General features: G+C 37.9%; 1 long non-coding RNA gene across 1 annotated transcript; it reads right to left on the bottom strand.

Moving 5' to 3' along the window:
• Window positions 1-270: 270 nt before the first annotated feature.
• Window positions 271-4,631, bottom strand: LOC125527346. The gene is made up of 5 exons (XR_007292057.1): window positions 4,224-4,631; window positions 4,062-4,141; window positions 3,758-3,866; window positions 2,256-2,573; window positions 271-1,430 (listed from the first exon to the last, which is right to left on the bottom strand). It is a non-coding gene; the product is annotated as an uncharacterized LOC125527346 (long non-coding RNA).
• Window positions 4,632-4,855: the final 224 nt, after the last annotated feature.

The following is a 4,855-nucleotide window of genomic DNA, read 5'->3' as shown; positions in this document are numbered from 1 at the left end:
GAGATAGGTTTTGAACATGTAAAAAATACAAATACTTTCTCTAAAACACAAACATTTTCCTAATTTTCGAACATGTAAAACACATGAACATTTTGATGATGTGAACAAATTTGGAAGGAGGGAACATTTTTTGAATTTATGAACAAAAAGTAACCCTTGATAAAATGTTGAATTAACATATAAACTTGACAGGAACATGGGAAGGAGCTATGGTAAAACAACCCCCCCCCCCCCCCCCCCCCCCAAAACATAGTAAATCAAAGTGTGGAATATGTCAGAATGTATTTTAAGGATTCGAGTTTTTTCTATGTACAAATACAATAGCTGATATTGATGAAAACCTGAGTCAAAATTATGTCACCACCGTTTCGTAGCCCTGGATTATTATACATTCACATGTGTATGATGTCCTGATGGAGACCATGGGCTTAGAAAACAATTCTTCCAATTTTGTGAAGTGCAAAATGAAATGAACAATAATCCTGTAAGAGAGAAGAGGTAAAAGTAAGCATCCAGCTGAATTGTGTGTAAAGTAAAAGTTAGTGTCTTGCTGAGAAATGAGAGCAATCTCCTATATGAAAGTATAATGGAGAAATCACATAACGACTAACATCTAATATATATTTGATGTGCAGGGCCTGGCTAATATTACATCCTTCAATGTATGATGGTTACTCTAGTACCTCCTTATTTGTGCTTGTGAAGCTGCATGCTAGTACTCTTAATATAACAAATGTAATGCAGAAGAATGGCCTTCAATCACCAAACTGCAAGCTTTATGACATCGTCGCCAAACTACAAACTATAAGAGATCATATAGTTCAAAACATTCGAAACTATAGTTTTCCCATACACCTTAAACTTGGATAAGATGATGAATACTAAGGTTTTGTCAGGCTCAGAAAAAAATTGGCATAGAACACCTTGTCAAGCATTTGTCACTGATCAGGGATATAGAAATCATATCATGCTCTGACATATGAATTGATCAATATTTATGCAGATAACCTTATTATCAAACTTAGCACTGAAAATCAATTAGCTGGCATTTTTCATGGAAGATGGTATTCTATAATTATGTAAATAACTGAACATCAAACTCAAATTTAATTTGGAAGGTAGGAAACTCTGGTCCAAGCAAGAATAGCATACATGGGCAATCGAGCGTTAATTAACTTTGTGTTCAAAGCATAATTCAAAATCAAGCTACACATGTTTACTACAGGGACTAAGTGATTTAGCAAACATGTGGATTTGTATTGGACAAAATTGAATCCTAGCAAGATGGTCGCCAATCAGTATAGAGAGGAGCATTTGCTGAAAATTCCAAGAAACGATGTAGTGGCCCGTTAAGCAATAGAGAAGTCACATGACAAATCCTGACAGCTCATGTACCGCCTCTTGTGGAGACAATTTTTGAAATCTGAGTCCTGATAATAAATCATTTTTCAGCTTATATCTTTCATGCTATAGTGGTGCAAAACATTAAAGATGCATTATTATTACTGCAGAATACAAACAGTCACATGACAAATATATGGCATGAATTAACTTATCCCTTGACATGAAATCAAACAGGAAACATGATGATTTATGGATATATCAAGAACAGGTAGAGTGTAAATTTTCTAAGTTGGCTACTGGTTCAAGCTATCTGTTCACAGGGAAAATAAGAGACGCAGAAAAAAAGAACGTAAAAGGGACTATAATTAGTAAGGGATGGACAAAAATAATTTATGCCATGAATCATCTCGTTTTGGTGCAGCTGCTGGGCAGTACACAGAGAGAAAGATGAGAAGACCATACGACTACTTAGAAGAGAACTGGGGCCTTTCCATGCCAGTGCAGATTGGGTGACCGCAAGCCAAAATGAAGCCATGTTTAGCTGTCTGAAGCCATGTTTAGCTGTCTAGACTAACTGATAAGAGTAAATATACTCAATGCTTGTACTTGATTAAAAGGGACGCAACAACTAAAAAGAGAAGGAGCAGAACCCCACCATTTTCAGTTTACACATTATTGTTAGGGACAGCCCAAAAGATCTTTTTATCATCATTACTTAATTTTATATCACTATACATCATATGATAACTTGATTACTGATGGAAAATGTATCTGTAAACATTGACCTGAAAGTGCCATTTATGAAAGAAGATAAGCCAGACTCTGTAGATATTAGTTGTTAGGTACTGATTGTTCTACTCGTGGGTATCACTATTAGCAAAGGAGAAAGGGAAGAGTCTTCACACACGTACCGTGGTTCAGACGTTGATTGAAAATGCACAATCCACATATATACTGAGCAAACAGAACAGGGGAATTTAACTCAGCCCATTCATGCATCTGGGTTCTCTAGAATTTCCGCGGGAGTACCCACTACCCAGCCATGAACTTGGACGAATGACGAAGCATCTACTCTTTTTACTGCCCAATCGAGTGCTCTAGAACCACTGGTTCATTCAGTCAAGAATGCCGTATTCATAAACGGGGCCAACAATGTTCACCAACTCCTGTAAATTGTAGTACTGAATGTCTGGATCACTAATCATACATACATAGAACTATCATTGCTCCTGAAAAAAAAACACCAAACATTGAAACCACATGAAACTTGTAATTTTGATAGAACCGTAGCTCTGCTCCACGTTCATTCTACATTCATTTCAAAAGTTTTTAAAACCTATTTGTGGTGCGTATACTGATTTGTGCTGAGAGTACTTGTTGATAGATCAAATTGGCAGGAATCAAAATATGAAAATACTGTAAAAACAGAGAAACATAAATTTATGCAGATCACTAAAATATATATATGAACAAAATAGCTTGTTTCTCCAGAAGAGATGAAGTTGATCTTTGGTCTAAAACCGAAAAAGTTGACCTTGGTTATATTCTAGAATAACACATGATTATATAATGCCTTGGGTTGTACCATTGGAAATATAGGATATCTATCACAGAAGGGAATGCAAAAGGTAACTACATCCTAATCAGAACATTATGTCACAGCCAAAAGACATGCATATTATTGGGGTTCTGTTTCTTTTGGCAATCTCAGAAAGTAATTTGGTAAGATTTATCCATAAACATTAACCGGGCAGCAAAAACAAAAGTCAAGAATGTTCCTTCCGTGCCGGATTAGCTGATTGTCATGGTGTTACCCTATAGACATGAAATACAAAAAGTGTGCAGTGCGACTGAATTTATTCCTAAAAGTATCTTGCCATGAACTGCTCAGTATTGCCTAAAAATGAGTGAATCAATCCGACTGACAATATGATTGATAGCAGAAGCATTCTATGAAATGACCAAATAGCAGTTATTAATAATTAACCTGAAATCATCATGAGAAGACTCTATAGTGGAAATTACTATTCTGAAGGTTATTATTATGCAATCCAAAATTTCTGCAACGAAATGGGGAAGCAACTTTTGACTGAAAAAATGAGCCCGTCTGAACAAATCTGTGTATCAGAAAATTATTATAAGCAGATTTACAGCATCATTTCCATATACAGTCTATCCGCAATCAGATTTTTGTATTTCCTGTCCAAATTTACACACACACACACACACACTTATATTGACACCACACCGAACTTTTCGAGTTTGGACAGCTCAAGCTTTATGATTAAAACATGAAGCAGAGGATGTTGCTACCTGATAGACTACTCAGATTTAATCATAATAGAAAAGATTTGCTGAATTCATATAATTGAATGATTTTCTCTTTCTTAAGCAAATTGACCATGCGGGTTACCTCATCATGAATCCATTTGCTGATTATATAATTAGTGCAATATGAAGGAATCTGAGGCTCATGCAGAAATTTGCAATCACCTCCAGCTTGAGAGATAGTAGTAGAGGACCTGCAGTGAATCCAATGATAAATACCCCATCAGAAAATTATGAATAATTCATTTAACGCTATAGGTTGTATTTATTCAATTCACATAAAAAAATTGTAGATGTACACTCTGATCTTATTTTTCACGATTGTAATCATTTTTTATGTGCGGTGTCACACGGAAGGCCTGTATCACCTTTTAATTTGCACTACTTACTAATAACATGAAAATCGCAAGTTCATATCAACTGGCTTGGTACTTCGTATCCATTGCCTGCACCAACAACCCTTAAGTGTCTGAATCAAAATCAAGAAATCAAATTTAGATGGGGAAAAAGAACAGAAGAGGCGCATTGTGAGGTGTTTTGGCTAAACCTACATGGCCGTCGTGTGTCACGCGTCGTCAGTCTCCGTACAGCACCAGCGGCTTCCACGCTGCTCGCCGGCATCCGCCATCGTTGGAGACAGTGGTGGCTAGGGTTTGTGAGGGAGTTGCTTCAGGCGACCGTGGAGGAGATCAAGGCGATGTACCCCATCTAAGAGGAGGATGAAAGGGATGACAGGGGATAGGGCAAGATGGGGGTGGAGAGGAGAGGAGACGCTGCAGTGGGGATGGAGCCACTGACGACCGAATCAAAACGCGGCCATGGGAGGTGCGTCGATGACGGCCAGTGGAGGATGGCGGCGACGGACGACGGCGGGGCGGCGAGGGATCGGCGGGTGGAGGCGGCGAACGGCCTGGCCCCCTTTTCTCGTTACCCCTGTCTCTCTAGGTGAACGAAGGAAAAAGGAGGTTGAGCGCTGGATAGCGGGCCTGGCGTCCGAAAAAGCAATGCAGAGACCGAGCTCCACATAGCTCTTTATTTTTTTTAAGCAAAAAATACTATTTCCACATATTGAAAAAATCTGAACAAAATTATATACATACATGTGTATTAGTATTATACGCGTATAAAATTTCATGAACATATCTGTTCTCATGTAGTGTATACAAATATGATAAATACACAG

This window comes from Triticum urartu, unplaced genomic scaffold (genome assembly GCF_003073215.2).
Source record: "Triticum urartu cultivar G1812 unplaced genomic scaffold, Tu2.1 TuUngrouped_contig_364, whole genome shotgun sequence".
In the NCBI taxonomy this organism is placed as follows: domain Eukaryota; kingdom Viridiplantae; phylum Streptophyta; class Magnoliopsida; order Poales; family Poaceae; genus Triticum; species Triticum urartu.
The sequence above is the reverse complement of the archived record's forward strand: the minus strand, read 5'-3'. Positions and strand labels throughout refer to the sequence as shown.